Below are 26,288 nucleotides of genomic sequence, written 5' to 3'. Positions count from 1 at the left end.
TTTGTCAGAACCTCCGCCAACGCTTTTGTTGTAGGTTATTTGATTTCATTGAATCTTTGCATTTTTCGGTTACACATACGACACGGCCTTCTGTTTATTTAACTCAATTTAATATTTTTTCGTTTTTTATGGCCGCGGCCATAAAATATCGGAAGCTTGTCAAGCGAATCGAAGTGAAGCAGTTTAATCAATAGCAAATTTGGGCCATACACTCGATGGGGCGCGGGGGTGTGGCAGTCCGCCATTTGCATGTTAATACGTGTTGCTTGCGGGTGGACGAAATCCACGTGACGGTTTATATGCAACTGTTGTTTCGATTATAGAAACGCATACAAATTTTACTTCTTTAAAATATTTAAATATTTTTTAATCATACAAAAACTTAATTACTGAAGCGAGATTGTGGCAGTTTGTTGACAAGTTTTTATGTGGCAAAATGTATGAATGAATGAGTTTTAATAAAGAATATGGAAATTTGCAAGATTATTTATATGATTGTATAAATTAAAATTTCCCACTAGGCTGATTTTCATTCAAAATTTGTGAGAAAAAATTAAAATCATTAAATGGGCAAGGCAACATGAATGCTACAGTTCAATAAAATTAAATAGATTTTTGGAAATTTTGAAAAAAAATTAAATGTATGCATGACTTTGCATTTTTTGCCAATCAAATATCTTGTTGAAGAGATGGAATTTATTAAATTGTTTAGTTGTCTTTTTACTTAAACCAACTGCAGCCATAATTTTAATGAAAAAAAAGCTTGGATAAATAAATAAAATTTTGGACTGAATTATTTTTGTCCGATACAGTTGCATTTTTTCATTAATTAAATAGTTTTGAATTTTGTTCATTATGAAGGTTTGTATTTGGATAGAACTATTTTTTTTTAACTTTTTGGAGCAGTAATGGGCTACTTTTCATCTTGAAAATATTACTTCCAGGTGGTTAGGATGCTTTGAAAAAATTTCTAAAATTCTTTTTTATGATCCAATTTGGCTTATGTTCAGAACAGATATTAGCTGCATTTTTTCCACGTTCGCTCAAGTTTCTTCCATCACACATGGTTCTAGGTTGTTGTTTTTGTGTGGTCCCATTGTCGACACCTGCTAGCACACGCAACATCGACCTTCTCCCCTTCTCCAAGTATTCTTTGGCCGACTGCGACCTCTGCTCCCTTGTGGGTTCCAGTTCAGTGCTGTTCTTGGTGATGCTATCTGATGGTTTTCACTACTGTTTAAAAAGAAAAAAAAGAGATCGACGCTAAAATCGTGGTATTTCAGAAAAAAAACATTTCCATTCAGCTGTAGTTTAAATAAAAAATATATCGTGCCAACAGCACTTTTTCCGGGCACATTGGTAGCGGATGAGTCATCATGGGGAAATTTTATTTATAAACAAAGTCAAAGTAAGCAGTGAATCATATTACTGAGCACAATGTGAAGTTCGTTTTCACAGTTTGTAGGATTTTCTGACAACTATTGACCATTAATAATAATTCAATCCGATAAGAGAGCTTGTGAATAAATTGCCACATGTTATAAACGCAATCAGGTCCGTGATATTATCAAAGTGAATAAATACAGAATAAAAGCGTGGCATGACGTTTGAAATTTATTATCCCCATGTCCGAGCTTTCGTCTTAATAAACTGATGTCAAAAAAAAAGGGAAATTAAAAAAATGATAATAATATCAAACTTTAAATGTAAAAAATTGTATCAGCTATTTTGTCAGCCATCGCTGGCATATAAAAAGCCTTTGAAACATTTTGGCGCATTATGAGTTCATATGTATGTCAAGTCTGTATTTTATTACGAGTATTATTAGAAATTTTGCTATTCACCAGAGGAAAAATTTATGCAAGAAGCTGTGTATAGAAGCTTATTTGTATCCCATAAAAATATATGTACATATATTTATGCATGGATGTATGTGCACGAATTTACATATATGCGAATGTGTTTTCCTGCTCTTCAACAGCTCATAAATGTCCTTTTAAAAGAGTATAAAGTGTATAGTATAAGTGTATAGAGTATAAAGCTCATAACTTTTCAGTGACCACAAAAGCTGTTGCTTAACCATTCCAGTGGAAGTGCCCGCGGTTAAGCACATTGAACCACGCGCAACTGCGAGGAAAAATTCAGTAGGAAGCACTTTGACAGAAGTCTTATTCAGGGTAGTAGGAAAAAATTTTGATGCTGTTTCACAAATGGAGTGACTCACAGTTTTAAGCCGACTCCAAACAGCAGTTGGTTTTTTATTATTGGTCGAATTTAGTTTGGAACTAGTATTTGGTCTACGGAATTTATGCCTGGTGTCGAAGGATATCCCAAATTATATTAGTTGATAGTTTCGAACTAATGATGAAGAGTTTTAGAGCGAAGTAAATGTTGACTTCAGTACAAGTTTCGAAGTAGAGAAGCGGACGCTATGCGTATAAGATCAATACTTTCGAATTTGGTACTAGTGTTGAAATAACGAAAAAAGAATGAAAATCGAACTAAAAGTAAACTGTGGAATTTGGTACTAGTTTCGGCCTAATGAAAAGGAACTAGACTCGTTTTGATAAATTCGTTACTAGTTCGGAACCAACGAAAAAATAATGAAAAATAATGCAAAGTCAACTAGATTTTCAACTGTGAAATATGGTACTAGTTTCGAACTAATGAAAAAAGAATGCAAAAGGCACTAGACTTGAATAAAGAAATTTAGAGTTAGTTTAGAACTAATGAAAAAAAAGTTAAGCGAACTGGACTTTAATTGTGGAATTTGGCACTAGTTTCGAACTAGTGGAAAATGAATGGAAAAGGAAATATACTATAATTGATAAATTTAGTGCTACTTCAGAACTAATGAAAGAATAATGCAAATCGAACTAGACTCAAACTGTTAAGTTTGAAACTAGTTTCGAACTAATGAAAAAATAGTGTAAAAGGAACTATACTCGAATTAAGATATTTAGAACTAGTTCAGAACTAATGCAAAAAGAATGCGAAGTGAACTGGACTCTAACTGTGGAGTTTGGTGCTAGTTCCGAATTAGTGAAAAAATAATGGAAAAGGAACTATATTCAAATTGGTAAATTTAATGTTAGCTCAGAAATGCAAATCGAACTAGGCTCAAACTGTTAAGTTGGGTACTAGTTTCGAGCTAATGAAAAAATAATGTAAAAGGAACTAGACTGGAATTGATGAATTTAGTACTAGTTTGAAACCAACTAAAAAAGAATGCAAAACGAACTAGACTCAAACGGTCAAATTTGATACTAGTAGCGAACTAATGAAAAATGAATACAAAATTAAATAGACTCGAATTGATAAATTTTCGGCCTAGTTCAGAACTGACAAAAAAGAATTCGAAACAAACTGAACTTTAACTGTCAAATTTGGTACTAGTTTCAAACTAATAAAGCAAAAGGAACTAGACTCGAATTGATAAATGTTAGTTCGGAGCTAATGAAAAATAAATGCAAATCAAACTAGACCCAAACTGCCAAATTTGGTATTAGTTGCCGTATATGGTTTAGAAAGAATGATGCAGAGTGCACTAGATTCCAACTTCTGAAATTCGTACTAGTATAAGTATTCTTCTATAGCATCGCATACCTCTAAAGAAGAAAGAAGGCGAAGTACTTTTTCTTCACTAGAACCGCATCAGTTCACTACTCGTGACGTTCTCTACAGGGTCTAGTGCCCGCAACAATGAAATAGTAGTGTACGGAGTTTTTATGTGCTATCAACAATCCTTATTGCCGTTACTAACATTTTTCACATGCATTTGCTCTCTGCTACTATCTACACATAGATGCATAATTACAGTTTCGCGTAGTTCTTTACCGTCACAGAAAACTCTGTACATCATTAATTACATGTTTATGTTTATGTATGTACATGTATATGTATGTGCTATTGTCGTCCTGTCATGCTCGCTCCAGCTATTCTTTAAGATTAAGCTTCTTTGTGCGTATAGATGCATTTGTGCCATGGTGTGAGTTTGCAACGAATTTTATTAAAGATAAGCAGCGGAGTTCATATTTGGTGTATACACAAACAGACATATATTGCACGCTGTTCTCTTGCAGCAATGACAAGTTTGTTTTGAAACTGTTTTAGACTTTTCGTGTGAAAACGCCTTGCGAGAATATACGGGAAAGTTGTGTGTCTCAAGAGAAAATTTAAATAAATATTAATTTTGCATTAAAGAAATTGCTACCCTAAGGCTTTTTAAGAGAAGCCTAATTACTGTAAATAGGCGAATCTATAAAATAAATTTAATTATGGGTAAGGAATTGGACTTGGTTGCTGCAAAGCAGTGGCGCACTTGGACAAAAAATGTCCCCGCATTCTGAAGTCACAGATTTGAGTTTATTGCCTTCGTAAGGGCGCACAATCCATTTGTGTAAAGACAGACACGTTTTTTTGTAATATGAAATAAATGAAATAATAATATATAATATTTTATTAAAACTTTTCAACACATCAATTGACAAATATTTAGAGAAATTATATCTTAAAATTTTGAATATTCTGCCTTTGAGACTATATTTCATGGGCCCCCTCGTGCCAGTATAATTCAATATAAAACAGAAAAACGCGATATTATTTTTGTGAGTAGCAGCATATTAAAATTCATGCTCTGAAGGCCCTAGTAGCCAGTGCGCTAATTAAGTTATGGTTATATTGTATATATCTCCTATAAATAATAATAATAAAATTCATGCTTAGAGCAACAAAATCTTAAGATTTGTATTTTTGCAGATTTGTGTATGAGCTATTCCATATTTTTATATGAGCTATTCCATGTACATATGATTTACGTATTTTGGAAAAATTATTCTAAAAATTTGTTTATTTGCAGGATTGAGTAATAAAAATTGAAAAAATTTTCAAAATAATTTAATAATTCTAATTATTATATATTCCTAATATTTTTCAATTTTAGAATGAAGTATACGATACCTGTTAAAACATTTTTTTTGAAAAAAACTAAATTTCTTTGGAAAAAGAAACTTTGTTTTTTTCTTCAAAATTTTTTTCTGTCATCGGAAGTTTTCTCTTTATTAACAGCTAAAGCTATGCTAAATAAAACCTGCAAGTTTCATAATGAGATTCCCATAACTTAACGAATTATATTCAAATACCCACAGCAAATTGGTGACAATTTTTGGTATAATTTTCATCTCGTATTCCCCAATAAAAGTAGGTGTGTTGAAAAAATTCTTCAAAACCAAAATTCTAGTAAATCATGTCTTGAGAAGCAGGCGAAATTTGAACAAGAGAGAGTTCATCATTTCTTAAAGAAAGCACCTCAACGGACTTGAAAAATATATGAAATAGAAAGACGAACAATGTAATAAAAGGCGAAAAATAGGCCGGCCCGGCCTATCTCTGAAATTTTTCTATTAATTTCACTTAAAACTTTCATAGAATATTCTATGAGATCTATCCAGATTTTTAGAAAGATAATAAAAATAAATTTTATATATTAATTAAAATCATTAGTTTCAAGTTCTAGTAACCGCTTATGGCTATTATTAACGCTATCTTTTAAGTTTGCAAACCATTTGCGTGCTGCAGACCTCGATGAAAAGCAAAGAAGCGCAGGTGCTACAAATATTGATTTTTGCCTCCTGGGTATTCCATTTCTAAGCCTCAAAACTAATAAAAAATAAAATAACTCAAAAATGCAATGAAAATAGTTCTGTGAATGAATACTTACACTTTGCCAAACAGCAAACAAATCGTTGTAGAATAAAACAAAGTATAAAAACGCTACGAACTTATTCCCCGACCAAGCACATAAATTAGGATCAACTTAAAATTACTATAAATTGATGGGAATATGAAAAACCGCGTGTGCATCATTACTTTTTTTTTGACTGAAAACTACGTGGTTTTTTGGTCTTGGTAAATTTGGAGTGGATTGCGTGTCGTACTCACAAATTTACATTTTGTCTTCAGTAATAATAAAGGGTGATTTTTTAAGAGCTATAGAAAAGTTTTTCAAAAAACACACGTAAAATTCAGAAAAATTCATGAAATTTTTATTTAAATCGATAGTACAGTCCATATAATTTAATCATTTCATGCAAATGTTGACCACGACTGCGCTCAATAGTCCAGTTTTGGCATACTCTTTCCAATGTTTCGGCTGGTATCTCACAAATAAATGCTTTAATGTTGTCTTCCAATGCGTTAATTGAAGCAAGCTTGTCCGAATAGACATGAGCTTTGACATAGCACCACAAAAAATAATCTAGAGGCGTTATATTGCGCGATCTGAGTGGCCAATTGACAGGTCCCGAGCGTGAAATAAAATGTTCACCGAACTCGCCTCTCAACAAGTCCATTGTTACGCGTGCTGTGTGGAACGTGGCATCGTCTTGCTGAAACCACATGTCATGCAAGTCAAGCTCTTGCATTTTTGGCAAAAAAAAGTTGGATATTATTCACAGTTACGTAACGATTCGCAGCATCTATGAAGAAGTACGGTCGAATGATACCTGCAGCCCATAAACCGCACCAAACTGTCACCTTTTCTGGATACATTGGTTGCTCTTGCAATTCTTCTGCCTGATCTTCACTCCAAAATCGACAACTCTGCTTATTTATGTACCCATTGATCCAAAAATGAAAAAAAAGTGGATCTTAGACTTTCTTAACAGAACACGCATTTTTATAATGAAATTCAATGATTTGCAAGCGTTGTTCGTTTGTAAGACGATTCATGGTTAAATTAAAGATCAAACTGCAGATGTTTGACAGTGAAACAAAACACGAAACGTGCGTCAGCTGTTTAAACCAACTGTTTAAAAAGATAATAGCTAAAAAATCACCCTTGACGTCTGAATGATGCGATTAATGTCGGGTCGGATTCAGTTTTGGGAATTATGTCTTTAGCGACATCCATGGCATGAAAAAAAAAACATCTCAAATCAGTTGACCTAGAGCGTCACCTAGTAGTTTTTCTGGTAACTTTTTACTACTTTTATCTTCCGTTTTCCAACTCGTTTATTTTTCGACATAAATAAATACATTTTACGCATCACTACCGATTGTATTCTCAATTTTCTGCAGCGCACATGAAACAGCACTTTGTTTATATGAATGTGTGATACCGACAGCCGAGTTTGCTTAAGCTAAGCAAGGCGTAAGAATGTTAGCTCTAAGGTTGAACGTGCAATAACAACTCCACGAGCATGAAGTGTGTCAATTACACGAAAGCTTCCTCTTACAGCAACTTACTCTTCGGCATATTTCTGCATTTATTATTATTCCTAGTACCGTCTTGTTGGCGTGCCCTGAATTAATTGGTGCTTACGTGTATGTAAAGGGATTCACTTGGAAATAAAACTATTAACTGAGGTGTAGGCTGTCCTATTTCTAGTCCTCTCCTCCCATCTCTTTTACCTATACCTTTCATACAGATGTTTTTCGATTGCACTGCAGGTGAAGTATGAAAGATTTCATAGAAATTAGAAAAAGTTTGTTAAAAGGTGCGGTGTCTGTTCAGGTAGCTTTGAGTAGTTAATTACATTCGTATTGGGCCATAATGCAGTGCGGCTTCAGAAGCGGTCTATTGTGCTTGACTTCAACCCTATAATTGGAGGCTTTTTTAATAAGTTATAGTATCTTCTCAGACTTTTTGTTTCATATCACCAATAGAGTTGGCGACATACCACCTGAGTGAGCGAGTATACAACTTGCGGGCATAGCCAGAAGCTTTTTTAAAATTCCAATACTCAATGAATAGCCGGGTGCATAGTAACTGGCTAACCATCTATTGGTATTCTGTGGCAGCTGCTGCCGCACATTTTCTGTGTGCTCTCCCGAACACGCCCAGAATAGCAGAATCTTACATCAAGTCAAGAGTTTTAGGCGAAGAAAGTCATTTCAAAACTATTGAATAGCTCTATAGCGCTGACATGGCGAACTTTTTTTATTCCTCGAAGTGTAATGAAGTCGCACCTCAGAAAGTCAGCCACTGTAGGTGAATGGGCTTATGTAAGACTACCATTTGGTAGGGTCCGGGTTAGAAATCTACTACGGATGTGGGAAACCAAATGATTCTTCTTCTTCTTAATTGGCCCGATAACCGCTTACGCGATGTTGCTAACCGGCGCCAATTGGACTCACCAAACGAAGCCAAGTCCTTCTCCACCTTATCTTTCCAACGCAGAGGAGGCCTTCCTCTTCCTCTGCTACCACCAGCTGATACCGCATCGAATACTTTCAGAGCGTTTGTATCCATTCGGACGACATGACCCAGCCAACGTAGCCGCTGGATCTTTATTCGCTGCGCTACTATGTCGTCGTAAAGCTCTTACAGCTCATCGTTCCATCGCCTGCGATATTCGCCGTTGCCAACGTGCAAAGGTCCAAAAATCTTGCGCAAAATCTTTCTCTCAAACACTCCAAGCGCCGCTTCATCGGATGTTGTCATCGTCCAAGCTTCTGCGCCATACGTTAGGACGGGCATGATGAGAGCCTTGTTGAGTGTTAGTTTTGTTCGTCGAGAGAGGACTTTACTGCTCAGTTGCCTACTTAGTTCAAAGTAGCACTTGTTGGCAAGAGAGATTGTACGTTGGATTTCAAGGCTGACATTGTTATTGGTGTTAATGCTGGTTCCTAAATAAACGAAGTCTTTTACAACCTCGAAATTATAACTGTCTACAGTGGCGTGGGTGCTGATACGATAGTGCGCCGACTATTTGTTTGAAGACAGGAGGTACTTCGTTTTGTCCTCGTTCACCACCAGACCCATTCGCTTTGCCTCTTTATCCAGTTTGGAGAAGGCAGAACTAACAGCGCGGTTGTTAAGGCCGATGATATCGATATTATCGGCATACGCCAACAACCAAATGATTAGAACAGGGTCTTTTCTAATAGCAGTGTCTATATGGCAGTCAATGATGAACCTCCGAGTGTATTTCTAACAAGAAAACGTGTCTCAAAGAACCACCTGTCAGCCTAAGCTTGTAAGTTTCTTCCTTTGTAGAACACGAGCAAGACGCACACCACAAATTTGAGAAGTAGCTCGGCAAAAATACATAATAAAGGATGCACGCACGAGGGGGGTAGTAACCACTTTGCTGAATGGCCTAACTTCGGAGCACTTACAACGAGGTGTTATTTTTTTAGAGCTGGGAGCACTCTTTTGGGAAGATCGATAGTAAAATTCAGCTCTTAACTTAAATATGTTCGCAATTTCCCGAAACTAAGTTGCATACCTAGTTCTTTCTCGTTGACACTGAGCGTTTTTCAGGTCGAATTATCTCTTCTTTTCCAATGCCACCAATATTTTCTAAATATCTAATATTTGTACGTCTAAGAGTTTCAAATGTGCATGAAAAACTTCAAAGCATGATGCATAAAATCACAAACTTACACATGTACATACAATATGTAAATGTGTCTATATTTCTGCCATGTTTAGTGCACCCACTCACATTCAGCGATTTCCCTTTTATTCTGGTTGTTTGTTTCCGCCACTAAATTTTCATGCTTGGATTCCTCGAGAACCGCCCGCTCACTCGCCGCAGCTCCAAATCATTTGTTTATGCTGTATAGTAGTTTAGATTAGGAATTTCACATCTTTTGTTCTCTGTCTGAGTTACTATTTTTGTTGAAACTACAACGCAAAAAAAAAAAAAAACAACAAAATCCAGACTATATAACGCCAGTTGTACTCGTTTACTCTTTTCATGTCTCTTTTAAACTGTATTACATTCTTTTGTTTAGCAAAAACTTGTTGGGTGTTGGAGCGCTGACACGATAGCCTCATATGCTAAAAGTCGCATATCTAATCGCAGTTGTGTAAAAAGCATTTCAGAAAGCTAGCTAGAGGAGGTGAGTTTTAAAGTGTCAGACACCCACTCAGTTGTTTGAACTGTGGAAAGGGTGAGCCCTACCACAAGTAGACTGCAGTGTCAGCTAAGCAATGCCAGTTGTTTTCTAACTTAACCGTCAAGGAATGAGCTCCACGCACTTGCAGGCTCTGTATGTTTCACAGTCCTTGCGAAGCGAAAAATTCAGCCATTATACGAACTCAACCGGTGGCCATGTAGTAGGTAGGTTGGTGAAATGGTTGAAGTACCAGTCTGGCGCTCCCCAAATAGCACTAAAGTGCCTTTATGCTCCCAGATCAGAGAGATGTTACCTGCACACTCAAGAGATTTGATATCCTCCTAATGGGAGCTGACTAGTTTGGATCTGCACCATAGCTTGACTATCGGAAAAAATGCCTTGTTCTTTCTCTTCGCAAACACTTCGCATGCCTGCAGGATCACAAAGACTTCTGTCTGAAGAACAATGGCAGTGTTCGGCAGTTTTACGGAAATATATAAATTCGCTGATTTAGAGAAAACCCCTGCTCCAACGCCCTATTCCACCTTGGAGCCGTCAGTGAAGACAATTTGCGGATAGAGGGATCTGCACGGAGATCAGTGGACTGCGTTGTTAACTGCAAAAAAAATGCTGTCATGTCCTTTGAGAGATTATCTCCAGAGACCAACTTCCTTTAACGTGATTGCAATTTGAGCAATGATGGAAGTGACGTCAAAGGTGATGGAAAGTAAATGCAAACCAATTTTCAGGGCTGCACTGGGGTAAGTTCTACATGCTCCAGTGATGCAAATACAAGCAGTCCTTTGAAGCCATATTGATCCGTATTGATATTGTAGCCCTTCCGAAGAGCTATCCATCAAACCAGCATCCTTACGTTAAAATTGGCAGAAGCACTACGTTGTATATCTAAAGAACGACTTGTCGCTTGAGACCATTTTTTGGTTGCTTGAGACCATCGATTTGCAGGAGTAGAAAGCTATGGCTGGCTTTCTTTTCTCGATTTTCCATGTGTAGCTTGCAAGGGAGCTTGTCGTCAAGTATCATTCTAAGATACCTAACATCCGAAAGAAGCGGGATCCATGCAGTTGTGCGGTCAAACTATCACTAATAGAGATCATCCATGCCAAGAGGGTGACGTGTAATCATTTAAGCATCTTCTCCCTACGTGCTCAGCGTTCGCTTGGCTAAGGTTTAGGCATCTTTGCCCACATTGTTTTGCTACTCCTGCCGATAAAACAGGTTAAGATATCATCTGGTTGATGAATTTCATCGGAAGTATGAAGAGGTTAATAGAGACGTAAATAGTCAACGGTCGACGACATTCCATTTCTAACCCAAATGAGAAAAACGACTTGCTGACTATTTTGCTCAAAGACGAGAATTGTTTGGCGCGATATTCAAAATGGGATACATTCATTCGAGATATGGCTATACAGTCACGGCCATAGATAGATATGAGAAAGAGGTATGCACTCCGACCAGGAGGACTAGTATGCTCATTAAATTGGCTAAAATATTTTATATCACTCAGTAGTAAAAACAAGAAAAATTTTTATATTTTTTTTCTGGCAAGTGTCCCACTAGGAGATACATTTATCAACGTCATTTGATTGTTCCATAGCTTCATATGTATTTCTGCTAAATATTTAGTTATTTATTTTTATTTGCTTCAATTTTCTTTTGCTTTACTCTATTAAGTAATCTCCTGCCCATTTCATAATTTTTCCACCTCACTGTTTTTCTCTTTCATTGAATTCAATACATCATTGAAAGACATAAACTCTGCCAGCAGGGAATATACAACAATATAGCGAATGGAAAAACAACTGCACCTTGTAAGCGTACAGAACCACCGTCTGTTGTTGTTGATGTTCTTTTGTTCAGGGCGTGTCGAATGTGCCAATTGACCTAAGCAGTTGAACAGCTGTGGGCATCCAACCTATTCGGAGAAGTGAAAGACAACAGTCAATAGCTGTATAAAATATTGATAAAATTGGCTGGGGTGAACAACCACAGCAACGTAGGCCATAAAGCTCAAGTTTCGGATATGTTTATGAAGGAGCTGGCGATTCTGTTTAATGCTTGAATAAATTTTAGTTTGTTGAAGCTTCTCAGCTGGGGTCATTGAGATGATATTTTTGGGATCCAATTTTTTATTAATTATTAACTTATATTTTGCTCTCTTAAAGCTTTTATGCTACATTCTAATCTCTACATTAATGTTTGCTGGGTGTCCTTAAACCGAAAATATCAATAAACAAAGATTGCTTTGCAGCTGGGTGAAAGAAACCGTTGCGTACACGAAATTAAGCGCGTGTGATTACTTATGCATGTGCTCATATGTATCTTGCTGTCACTGCAGAAAACGTGAACCGTTGGAAAAACTTAAGAGTCAAGAATGGGTGCTTTTTCGCAACTAGTCCGAAACTAGGCATATTGTTACTAGTTTCAAAATGGTACTAGCCTAATTGAGAAACAGTGCTTTCTTACAAATCTGATATTTTATGGATGGGATCAAAATGGGTGCTTTTTCGCGACTAGCCCGCAAGTGAGCATATTTTTACAACTTTAAGTATGACCTCCGAGATATGGTTTTTTTAACTATTCGTTATTTCCTGTTTTTTTGTTTTTTTTTTCAATTTCAATTTCAAAATGTGTTACTTTCTTTTCAAAATGGGCACTTTTTCGCAACTAGTCCGGAAGTAACCGTTTTTTATTAGTTTCAGTATGGCCTCCGGGATTTGGTATTTCTTTTATCAAAATTTGATATTTTCTTTTCAGAATGGGACATTTTTCGTAACTAGTCCGGAAGTCACTATATTTTTACTAGTTAAAATGGTGAAGATCATCTTCACTTCATTGGACTTGGAGCAAAACTTATTGCTGAATTGGTAATTTTTTTTGTAGATGAGAGTAATCTTGAAGTGGCTATATGTTTTTTTGTTCAATACGAACTAGTCTATATATTTTTACTAGATGAAAAGCAAAGTTTTAAAAATATATTTTTTATTAACTTATTATTATTTTTTTTTAATTTATAAGATGGAAGGTGGACTAAATTTTATATTGCATAAAGTTCCCAAGAAAGATGGTGCTATGTTTACCCAGAATTAGATACGGTTGAAAACTGTGACTGCAGTACCACAGCACAAAAATGTATGTATGGATATGTATGTGTGGAAAGGGGTAATTGATGGACAGTTCGAACATTGTCAAATGCCTGATTAGTAATAATGTCGAAAAGCAAGCAGGGAGTGACCAATTAACACAACCCAAGCCATCGCCCAGCAAATCTCGGCCACGCTCTAAGAATAAGTCGGGTAAGTCTTGGCCTCAAATCCAAGTTACCAACATCGCTTGGTAACCAGTGCTGTTCTCTACTGGGTACTGCTTGCTAAATTGTTTATGTATAGGTAGATTAATGGCCATCACGGCTGCAATGCATTTATTATAAGGCCATAATGAGGCAAATCGACGTGACGAACATGGCTTTTGGGTCTACACTCTGGGTAATAAATATACGAAATTTTCGAATACAAATTTGTGCCATACAAATTTTATTTGTTGCCTTCAGAGGATATATCTACTATAAAGTGGAGTGCCACTCAGTGCTACCCGAGCACTTCACTTAATCTGCTTTAAACATTTCATGAGTTGAGTTATGCCTCTCAGTTCAATCAACTCGGTCTCTTATACGAGCGCAATTGACTTAAAGAAATTTCTTCAAAGTAATTGAGCTGATGTTAGAGGTAAAATTCGAATGATCTTTTATCAATTGGGTATGGGTATCTTTGAATATAACCAGTTTTGATGGGTATTCTTGCCTGTGGGAGAGTAGGTAAGTGTTATAAATATTAATTTGGGGAAAAGAAATCCATTAGTTTTACATTCAAATTTTGCGCAAATGGTTGAAAAATGTTTATAGGCCGATTTTTAGCTCCTGGGCGATTCCAAGACTACTAACATGCCGGCCAACTTCGATTATTTTTGTGATTTTATCGACATTTTCGACGAAGGGCCTGCCTGTGCAAGGAGCATCTTTAACATCAAAAACAGATGTATACCCTTGACAACTCAAATTGGTGGTGTACATTTTGATGTTGTCCAAGACTACAGTTTGAAGCTGTCCCGAAATACCGATACTTTTCAGCAGAAACCTTTTTGTAGTCGTTATGATGGAAGGAATTTGAGCGACTGTGATGTGACTTTATGCCTTCTGACACATTTTCAAAGATGCATGTCAAGCACTCTAGATATTTGTCACTATATTGCGCCAAAATCTCACACGCGAGCGCAGAAAAGTGTCACTTATATAAGTATTTATGCCTTAATGCTGAACCCTTTTTGCCGGGGAAAAATCATGTGCATATGCAGTCTGCGTCAAAAGAAGATAAACACCACAAGTTTTGACTATTGAGTATATATTTTTTAGTTTCAATTATTTTTTATAAAATTATGGCTTACACTACAACAAAAACCTTTGCGTAATAAAGTTTCAAACCTTATACAAAATTTATAAGAAATCGGTAAATTTTGATCAAAATTCAGAAATTTTAATCAGCATTTTTAGGAAAAATTCGGGTATGCAGCTTAATAGATCATTAAATTTTGGTATAATAAAGTGCAAGTTTTAGGTGAATCAAAAATGGCAAAGATTTTTTAGAATTTTTCCTGTTAGCGGAGTTTGGTTTTTTCTTCCATATAAAAAATATGCGGAGTAGGCGTTAAATGGAGAAAATGTATCAGACCGCGATCGAAAAAATTCTCAAAAATCACTATGACTTTTGAGTTACTTGAAACTTGCAGTTTGTTAAACCAAAATTCAATGGGATATAAAACTGAATACTTGAAATTTTTTTAAAAATGATAAAAAAGAATTATGGAAGTTATAATTTATAAAAATTTTGTTTGAAGCTATAGGTTTTGTGGCAGTATGAACTGTGCTTTTATAAAAGAATAATGGAAATTAGAAGAGTAAGTTAATAAATGGTCAAAACTTGTCAATATGTGGTGTACACCTTCTTCTGACGCTGCCTGTACATGTCTAACATGATAAGATAAATTATAGAGATGGGTGAGACAAGTGCCAATAAAACTAATTTGACATACATATGCCACTTGTCAGTCCGAAATCTGAAAGCGTGTCTCACACAGTTTCGAACATAGCACACACAAAAAATATAACACGAAAAACAACTTACTCCAAAGCCAATAATAAAACAGTGCCACTCAGCCTAATAATAATATAAATTTGCTCCATTGCTCAACAAGCTGATATGAAGTCTGCTCACGCTTGTATGGGCAGATGTATTATTTTGGCAGCCATTAAGTGCAGGCAGTCAACCCTATGCGAAAAAGGGCGTAATTGTGCGCGGAATCAATATCTCACTGTTTTTATGTGCTTCATGACCTTTGTGCCATTTCTAACGATTTTCGGAGAACAAAAAATTTTGATTGCATGCTTTCAAAAGGTGCACAACCGGGAGATGCGCTTTCATCCCTGCTTTTGTAACTGATAGGGTTCTATACCCGGAGGCATAATTTTTTGCAAATCTAGAAAAATTTATGCCTATGCGGATGACATCATAATTATGGCCAGAAACAAACAGGCTCTACAAGAGACATTTATGCATCCAGAACTATTTGCAAGGATAGTAGGACTTATCATCAACGAAGAAGAAACTAAATATATCGAAGGTGCAGTGAGCTACACAACATATAACTTACAAGACGGCAGCTATAGCTTTGAAATGGTCAATGAATTTAGGTACCTTGAGGTTATGTTGAGCGCACAGAAAGATATATCTATCGCCATACAATACAGGATACAAGTTGAAAATAAACCTTACTTCACGCATACAAAACTGATGAAGTAGACAATTTACTTTCTACAAACCAGAAACTACGAATATACAAAACTGTCATAAGACCTACACTCACATACGAATGCGAAGTCTGGGTGCTGAAATCCAATTAAACCAATCAGTTAAATTATTTTGAAAGAAAGATTCCAAGAAAAATATATGGTCCTGTACGACTTGAAGACGGTACTTACCGCATTCGGCACAACGACAAGTTAGACACACTTCGAAAGAAATTCACAAGTTGACAGAAGAAAAGGCGGAGAAAACGATGGTGGGATGACATTGAAGGCTGCTTTGGAGCTATGAGCATATCTGATATCAAACGAAAAGCTGATGACCGAGTGACGTGGAGGCGAATTGCAAAGGAAAAAATGCTATGATGATGATGTTTCAAAAGAAATAAATATAGATTATAAAATTTATGTTAAATTTATCTCAATAAATATATAAGCATCTGTAGCGTCTGTTACTTCGAGATTTCCTAAGGGACTTTTGTGTTTACTATTCTGTGCTATATTGTACTATATGCTATACTATACTATGCTGTATGCTTTAATAGACTACATTATACTAAGTATTGGATCCACTCAATTTTTTTTTGATGATTGAGTCATAAGTAAAAGAGCAATTTCTCCGATTTTCGGAGTTAGCCCCCAATTTCGAGATATGAGCCTTCGAAGTTCGAAAAATTATTAAAATGAATGCGTGTAAATAACTAGAAAAGGATGGTTGTGATCCACTAATGCTATATATCTGAAATTAGATCTCCGCAAAATAAAAATTTACATTTTCAAAACTTTTCGAATGATTGTTAAAAGATTGATCTTGTTGTAAAGGCGATTAAATGCTCTTTCCACTGAAATTTATAATGAAATCATTGTCTATAAAAATTTGGAAAAAATTAAAAAAACTTTTTTTGTAAACAAAGAATTTTACGAAAAAAAATGATTATTATTTTTTATACTATAAATATTAAATATTACATAAAAAAAATTTATTAAAAAAAAATTAGTACTAAACAAAAAAACCTTTTATATAAAACAAAAGACAACGGATTCTTGTCAATATTTACGAGGACTTTACTTTGCTGTCTTAAAAATCCTGATCAACTGCTTGCTTTCTGTGTTTAAACAAATATTTTAGATATACTAGAATGTTCCCACAGTAAAGACAAAATATTGTGGGCTATAAGGACCGTTTACTTAGGGCGAGGTAGGAGTACTAATAAAATCGCAAAATACAATATGAAGGGGCAGTCATAAATTTCGAAGTCTCTGCTAATCAATCCCCAATCAACACGGTCATTCTGCGATTCATGCGAGCAATCATTCGTTAATATTGGCACATATTTTTTAGATCGTGATTTCTTACCTCCGAAAATGCGGATTATACAAAAATATTGATGAAAAATAAGATTGCCGAACGGCAATTGAAACCAATTTGTACAATCACAACGCCCACTCATACCAACGCGTATGTATGCACAAAAAAAATTTCTCAATTCCCGCATGGATTTTCACACACACAAAGATTCTCTAATCTCACACACTTCATTCAAGCATCAAGAATTCAAATCATTATCCGGCTGTTGCTACATTTCGTACAAATTATGATATTATGTGACCTTTCGTTTGTTAGAGACGGAAATATGAGTGTAAGTAATAAGAAACGTGGGCAAGTCTGAAGCATATGGAGCCTGAATAATGAAAATTAAATAAATGTATAGGTGTGAAACTTTGTAGGGGCGTAACATACTTGTATTTGGAAGTGTAAGTACCTAATTATCGCATACATGCACACTGAAGAGTTAATATCCACGGGAATTCTATTTTTGCACTTAACTTGCAAAAATGTCATTTGCAGCGTTCGCTTAGGCGGTAAGCGCCTAAATAGCGATAGAGATAGAGATAACGATAGAAATAGAGATAGAGATAAAGATAAAGGTAGAGATATAGATAGCGATAGGGAGAGAGATAGCGATAGAGATGGAGATGTAGATAGAGATAGAGATAGAGATAAAGATAGAGGTAGAAATAGAAATAGAGATAGAGAGGGAGAGAGAGATAGAATAAAGATAGAGATAGCGATAGAAATAGAAATAGAGATAAAGATAGAGATAAAGGTTGAGATAGAGATAGAGATAAAGATAGCGATAGAAATAGAGATAGAGATGGAGAGAGAGATAGAATAAAGATAGAGAGAGAGATAGCGATAGAGATAGCGATAGAGATAGAGATATCGATAGAGATAGCGATAGAGATAGTGATATCGATAGAGATGGAGATGGAGATAGAGATAGAGATAGAGGTGGAGATGGAGATGGAGATGGAGATAGAGATAGAGATAGAGCTAGAGATAGAGATAGAGATAGAGATAGAGATAGAGATAGAGATAGAGATAGAGATAGAGGTAGAGATAGAGATTGAGATAGCGGTAGAAATAGAGATGTAGATAAACATATAGATAAAGGTAGAGGTAGAGATAGAGATAGCGATAGAGATAAAGATAAGATAGAGATAGAGACAGAGACATAGATAGAGATAGAGATGGAGATAGGGATAAAGATAAAGATAAAGATAAAGATAGAGATAAAGGTAGAAATAGAGATAGAGAAAGATATAGAGACAGAGATAGAGATAAATATAGCGATAGAGATAGAGATAAAGATGGGGATAGAGATAAAGATAGAGATAGTGATACAAATAGAGACAGAGATAAAGATAGAGATAAAGATAGCGATAGAAATAGAGATAGAGATAAATATAGAGATAAAGATAGCGATAGAAATAAAGATAGAGTTAGAGATAGATAAAGATAAAAAAAAATATGAAAATGCGAATAAAGATGAAGAAACGAATAAAGACACAAAGAAAACCAAATATGAAGATAAGTACAAAAGTAAGAATAAGCGCGCGCACTTTTTGTATTAATAATCCAAAATATCGTACAATTTTGGTTCATTATTTATTTATATGATTACCTTATCCATCATACCCTTTTCCTTTTCTCCTTTTCCGCTTGCGGTGCTTGTTCACCTCTAGTTGCTGTACTATAATCAGCGGGAGTATAGTAATTTATTCAACCACGCAAACAGCTATTCACCGTGAAAATTGTCGTCGTAGTTAGTGGCTTCGGCTTCTCTTCTTTTTGTTGTTTGTGCTGTCAAAATGGCTTCTTTGCACTTTCATATATTGCAATTTTTACATGAGGTAATTTACTTGCTTGTCACCGCTGAGTAAAATCAATTTTTAACAGTCGCTAGGCGTAATTTCTGTGAGTAATTTCTGGTTCAGAACGTTTACAGTGTTTGCAAATTATGAAAGACTTCGCTGTTTATGTTGCAGTTGTGTGCTGAGTTAATGCAAGTTATTTGGCCGAATATGAAATTTATAAATTATAAATGTGAGAATAATATAATAATGCTAAAAATAGCTTTTGTTATTGCTTCTTCAAAAACCCAGCCTAGCATATAGACTACTGCTTCGTAACGGTACATATAAAACGTAGCTTTGAACTAAGAATACGTGTTTTTCGTAAGAAAATTTACTCTGAATTCTAAATACTATTCTAAATACACCAGCATCGACCCAGTACCAGTACTGCACTAGCAGGTTTTCCCGCTGGGAAGTCACACGTCGCCTTTCAAATTAGGATGCTTGCATGTTACATATGCCCAAATGTACGGCACACACTAACAAATGCAAATATCACATATCTAAGTATAATCTTAAGTTAAAGTTTTCTTCCAGTCAGCTAGCTTTGTATGCTCGTTCGCTAATGCTATTTAATATCCACAAATTCGCAATTGCGCTTTGACTTCGCACATCAATTTTCCTACCGCCAGCGTCTGATATCATTTTCTTATCTTCAAATGCCTTAAGCGAAAATTTCTTTGTTCGTTCGTCTAATTGGTTTGCTTGGGTGTAGTTGGAGGTCGCTGGTAGTGGAGCTAGTGAGCTGACAAACATATGGGTATGTGGATTTATACACTTGCATTAATGTAAAAAATAATGCCCAGCTATGAAGCTATTCTGGATTGAAGAAGTGTTTTGACCCTGTATTGTTTAAGTGCCTGGATTCTTGTTTTTTTAAGTTCTCAGGGCATCGACTTCACTTCCTTCAGGCCCCCACCTCATGGAGTAGATGAAGTTTGCACACCGAGTAGAAAGAATTTGTTGTGCTTCAACACTCTTCGTAATTCATACCGGGAAGTGACTTCAGTGACACCCAAAAAACACCATTTCAAATGAGGCGAGGGCCTTCAGCTTGGAAAGCTGGAGTCATTGAAGTCACTGAAGCGCTCAAAGTTCCTTAAGACTAAAACAATTCGCTATATGAATTACTAAGTGTGTGGAAGCACAACGAACTCTTCTACTCGGTGTGCAAACTACATCTACTCCATGTGTTGGCCCGCATAAGTGTAGCTCGCGATGGAGACGATAATCCGGAGTTACTGCATAGAAAGTATCGACTATCACAACCAGTGTCTGAATATGGGGCCCTCTTTCGAAAAGCTGCATTTGGGAATCTTTGATTGTAGGTAAGCTAAATTTGGTTTGAGGTGACTTTAACTGTTAATGTTCTTAGTTTCTGTATGCTTAGTGCAGATCTCATTAGAAATACGGAACTGCTGAACTCAGTGATATCAGAAGGTGATTCAGAAAGATCAACTCATTATTATTACCTTTCTAGATTAGTGTGAAATGGTAAAACAATATTTGAGTGAAGGGAAGTCAGCTTTGCACTATGGGAAGCCATTGGTTTCTATTCTCTACATGAATTTTGAGTGTTCTTCATTGTGAAAGGTTTGAATATCCTATATTTAGTATTGTTTTGTTTGACATTTCTAAATAAATGGATGAACTCAATCCGGTATCGCTATGGATCGAATCGGTCTATGCGTGACTGCAAATTAACCAGTTCAACCCAACTTAACCTATATTGACGGTTCAGAGGCACTGCTCATACTTCAGTTCGACCAAATGGCTAAACGTCGCCAAATAGCCGACTGACTTTGATATTCGATCCAAATTTGAATAGAGGAAGATCAAAAGGGACAAGAAAGTGTCTGCAACTGATTTTCAAAATATTCAAAACATGCGAATAAAGTAATTGACAACCTTCAATGCTGTAACTACAGAGGGAGTCTTAAACTGATGAGATATACAATTTTTCTAAACTTCTATGGGGTTAAATTACTATCATTTCACCATCTTAACACAGCAATGCCAAATTTGCCATAAAGAAATATGTATTTATATTATATATACAATATCAAAAAAAAAAATACATATATATGCATATGTATGAATATGTATTTAACAGCCAATAATGGAGCGCGCATCTGGATGATTCTTTTATATAAAAATGCTGGCCTTACTCAACAGCACTCAGGAAATCTCAACAATCAACAGTAAACAATAACATCCGCATAACCTGTTCCCTCTTCACGATTCCCTTGGCTGCAATAATGATGAATTTATGCCTATCTTCTGCCATTGGTATCAGAAATATTTTTCTGCCACTTCTGCATATATATATAATATACATACATATGTATTTGCACTAGGATGGCTCCAAAAAAAAAAAAAAAATGCGCATTTTCTAATGGAAACCAAAAACTTCGTATGGGTTTTGATTTCAATAAAATTTGACAAAACATAGGTGTAATACTGAAGTAGGCCAAGCTGAAAATGCTTAAAAAATCGAGATTTTTATTATAATTTTTTGCTTAGTACGGCAGAGAGCCAATTATTGGAAATATATTAAATTTTCCAAATAAATATTTTCTTATTTTAAAAACAAAATTTTCGGAGGTACTTTCAACTTATTGTGAAACTTTTATTTATAGCTTATGAAAAAAATATTTTTAACATAAATTGTTTCATAGAAATCAAAAAATATTTTTCGGAAAATTTTTTTTTTAATTTTTAAAATACATTTTTGCATGTAAAACTAAATGTTTAGTGGTACTTCCAACTTATTACAGCTCTTAAAAAACTTTTTTAGCACAACAATTTTTGATAGAATCAGAAATATTTATCAAACTGATTTTTTTTTCGTGACAAACAAGATTTTCTGCGGTTTCTTGAATTTGCTACAGCTCTTAAAAAAATTTTCTCAACAGAAGAAAATTTGAAAGAAAATATATAAATTCTAAATAAATTTTTGAAGTAATTTTTATTATAATTCCCAAGTAAATTATTTTTATTATGAAAAACTATCTTCAAATTATTACAATTCTCAACAAAATTTAAAAAATTTGGTACAAGTCAGAAAATATATAAATTTTCCCAAATATTTATGTGTATTTTTAAAATGTTTTTTTTTTCCATTTTCAAAATAAATTTGTTTTAAGGAAACCTATTTCCAACATTTTAGAACTCTCGAATATTTCGAAAAACTTTGTAAAAAATCAGAAAATATGTCAATTATCAATAAATTTTTATGATTAATAAGCTTTTTTAACTAAATAATTCTTTATGAAAAACTATTCTACACTTTTTACAATACCCAAAAATCTAAAGAAATTTTGGCAGACGACTTAAAATATATAAAATCCATAAACTTACTTTTTCTCCAATTTTCAAAATAACGTTTGTTTTTCTGAAAAACTGGAATAACGGTGGTATTTTCAACTTGTAGCATTTCCTAGAAAGCTATTTTAGTTCAACAAATTTTCCTAAAAATAGAAACATATATAGATTCTAAATCAATTTCCAAAATATTTTTTTTTGTTCAAAAGTTCAAAATAATTTTGTATTTTAGAAAACCTATTTTTAATTTTTTACAACTCAGAAATATAAAAAAAAACTGTTTAGAAGCTAGAAAATATATAAAACTCCCAAATAAATTTTTAAAATATTTTTTTCAAAGTTTTCAAAATAATTTATTTTTAAGAAAACCTGTTTTCACCTATTTAAAACCCTCAAAAAACTCGAAAAGTTTTTGTAGAAATCAGAAAATATGTAAATTTTCCTAAATAATTTAAAAAATACAGTTTGTTTTTAATTTTCGAAATAAATTTGGTTTGGTTTTGGTATGAAAAACCAGAATTACGCCGGTATTTCCTACTTACTTCAGCTCTTAAAAAAAGTTCTTAACACAAGATTTTTTTTATAGAAATTAGAAATTATATGCAATTTTTCAATATATTTTCTAAATAATTTTCTTTTCAAGTAATAGCAGATTTTCGGTGCCATTTCCAATTTATTGCAGCTCTCGAAAAACTCGATTTTAACACAAAAAATGTTGGTAGAAATCAGTTAGTATAATAAATAAAATTTTAAAATTTCTTCTTTCAGTGAAGACTAAGACTAAGACACCTTAATTCATGAACTTTTATTCCCATGTGTGCTTTTGATAAATATAGCAAATACATTTTTTTCATTTCTAAGATTTGCTTTATTTGTTTACCTTTTCAATTTATGCATGCAACGTCTCTGTTTACATTCACTTCGCCGCAAAGTGGGGGATAAAAGCATAACTCCAATTCCAAGTGCTGGGATGAGGTTTTGTGCAGTTCAGTTGAACGATGGATGAGTGGCTGTTGCTTGGTATAATTCTTTTGTGGTTTTCATTTATTCATTTGCCCATATTTATGGGCATTTCATTTGTCGACTATAAAAGAACGACAATAAAAGCGACCAAATGTTTGCCAAATTTTCACAAATTACACAAAAAAAAAACAAAGATTAGCGTTGGCAATTTGTGTTTAGATGTTTTCGAAATTGAGACGTTTTATCTTTTGCGACACAGTTATTGTATTTAACACTAATGTTGCTTTATGATCATTGAATAAAATATATATTATATATATATAAGAAAAACAGTAAATTGTTTTTTATGTTCTGCTATGATTGTTGGCTTTATTATGTTTCTTATGATTATTATGTTTAATATGTTTGTTATGTTTGCTATGTTTGTTATGTTACCCTAAGTTTTACGGCATGTTAGGTTTTATTCACTGTTAGATGCTTTACTCTCTTCACGAAAAAATGAAAGAATTTTTGTATTACTTAAGTATATTTGTTCATAGTTTTTCTTATAACATATCATATAGAACATGTGGCTTTTTCCATATATATATTATATTTGATTTTCGTGCAATAAATCAAGAGTACACTATAGCAAAAGAAATATAAAAAAGCACGCCTTTTCTTGCTGTCATGTTTTTATTTCTTGTATTGGCTTTATTTTAATTTAGTAAGTCATGTATGTATGTCGTCATATGTTATGCTAAGTTTCTTTATATTATTAGATGTTAGGCTATGGTATTTTATGTTCTGTTACGTTACATTTCCTTATGTTAGGTTTTGTTATACTGTGTTATGTTATGTCAATTTCCTAGCTTCTGATGTTCGGTTATTGACTTATCCGTTAAGAAATTTTCGTTTTGTGGTGGTATTATGTTAAAGTTTTGTTATGTAGGATTATTTGACTTAGTCGTTAAGAAATTATAGTTTCACGTTGTTTTCTTTATGTTTTGTAATGCTATGTTATGTTATGTTAAGTTAATTTTCTATTTTACGATGTACGATTATTTGACCTACTCGTTTAGAAATTTTATTGTTATGTTATATTTTGTTATGCTATGTTAATTTCCCAGCTTTTTATTTGACTTAAACGTTAAGAAATTTTCGTTTTATGTTGTTGGTTTTTTATTTGATTATGTTTTGTTATGCCATGCTCTCTTATGTTAATTTCTTAGCTGTTGATGTACGGCTTATTTGACTTAAGAAATTTTAGATTTAAATATTTTCTTTTGTTATACCGAAACTTCAGCTGAACAGCTTTCCAGGATGAGTGATTGCTCGGGTTTATAATTTTATATTTTTTATAATTTTTTTTTTTTAATATTAATTTTGCTTTGAATTATATTTTATTTTTTTTGTTTTTACTTTTCTGCTATTCCATTTCACTCAGACATTTGATGGTATTTACTTGAATAATTCCATCACTTTAAACTTTAACTCTAACTTTTGCCGCCAAAAATTTCTCTTTCTCACATTCACTACAATGACTTTTACTATATAAAAGCCCTGAGGCGCCCGTTCTCAGCGTTGTCTAACGCATGAATGAAACATATTCCACCAAGAAGTTTGTTATCTACCGGCGGATGCTGCTTTAAACCAGTATGGCTGTCAATGTCATTGCCAATGTAAGAATGGTTGTGGAACTCAAGTTTGCCTGATAACAGTAGGTGAGGTCCAATGAACTTTTAATTTTTTAATTTTCCAAGTTTTTTGGTTCTTCTGTAGATGCATTTGTATGCTTTCCTAGCTTGCGTGCGTATTTGGAGCAATGTAAGAGCTTTCAGGAGCTTTTAGTTAGTTAAGAAATGTAACTCATGAGCTTTTGAAAGAACCTTTGTCACCCATAGAACTTAAGATGTGATGAAGAACCTGACTAAATTATCTGGCAAGCTTTTTTATGGATACTCTTGAGTGTAGGTGTAAGTTTTGGGAAAAATTTTAGTCTATGCACATCCTATAGCAGCAAATTTTTGGAAACTTTTTGCACCACTTTAAATGGTAAATGGTAGTATGTTTGAAAAAATAATACACAGAAACATATAATTTTTTCTATCAATCACCATATATAAATTTCGACCGTAAGTTGCAAATAAGCGAATCCTAAATTTCTTATTATAATGAAACAAAATTATCAATGTAGGAATATTTTGGAGCGCAGTTCTTTCCTCGCCACAAATAGACAAAAATAAACAAGCAAACGGACGACCTCGAACAACAGACGATTATTAAGTACTCAACTTCCTCTCTGGACTGTCCATTCCAACAAATCCGCATTTACCACTTACACCCATACCCAAGCAGTGAAAGCTATGTTAGGTATTGCCAAAACTCAACCTCGCAATTGCGCTCTATGTGCTCACCTGAACGTGCGAAAATGTATTTCGCGGCTTACAGTTGCAATTCGACCATATCTGTGGTGGCAGCGGCCAGCGAGAAGTGTTAAATTCGACGCTAACACACAAGCATACGCACACGCACACGCACACGCAGGTAGACACAAAGCAGGCATACGACTAAAATACAATACAGGAATTTGAAATGCAACCTAAATGTAACAGGGCGCGTGGAAATGGACACAAATGGCGTACGAATAAGGTACATTAAAGCAAACATACAGACACATAAGCACGCGCACAGATAGAGAAGGAGATATGTATGGTTGGTGGCGCAAATGTTTGACTGGCAGGAAAAAGCGTGAAATGGAGCAAACATTTATTTAAAATATAATAAAAAGAAAACTTAGAAATTAAATATATGTATTTCAGGAAGTTAAAAAAAATGGCGAAACCTGTCAAGGCAGAAAATAGTTAGCCTCTTGCCGTAAAACTAAAAATTCCTCAGTGTAAACAGTACTTAACATAATATAACAAAGCATTTTACAACATAACAAATTATTACATAGGACAATGCAACATAATATAGCATAACTCAACATAGTACTAATTTAACTAGCATATCAAAACATAACATAACATAGCACCAAATAAAAATTCGTTTCCTACATTTATATGTACACATAAAAAGCAGATCATAATAAAGCATA

At 34.3% G+C, this 26,288-nt stretch overlaps 1 protein-coding gene across 1 annotated transcript in view; it reads right to left on the bottom strand.

The window, feature by feature from the left end:
- The window catches only part of LOC128859053 (calcitonin gene-related peptide type 1 receptor), an 81,360-nt gene extending 56,596 nt beyond the window's left edge, over nucleotides 1–24,764 (bottom strand). The window contains exon 1 of the mRNA XM_054095737.1: nucleotides 23,127–24,764. The gene's annotated coding sequence lies outside the window, so the exon portion shown is untranslated. The remainder of the gene's footprint in view (nucleotides 1–23,126) is intronic.
- Between the last annotated feature and the right edge of the window lie 1,524 nt (nucleotides 24,765–26,288).

The sequence above is a fragment of the Anastrepha ludens genome, chromosome 3 (genome assembly GCF_028408465.1).
Source record: "Anastrepha ludens isolate Willacy chromosome 3, idAnaLude1.1, whole genome shotgun sequence".
NCBI lineage: Eukaryota > Metazoa > Arthropoda > Insecta > Diptera > Tephritidae > Anastrepha > Anastrepha ludens.
This window is presented reverse-complemented; position numbering and strand designations above follow the sequence as displayed.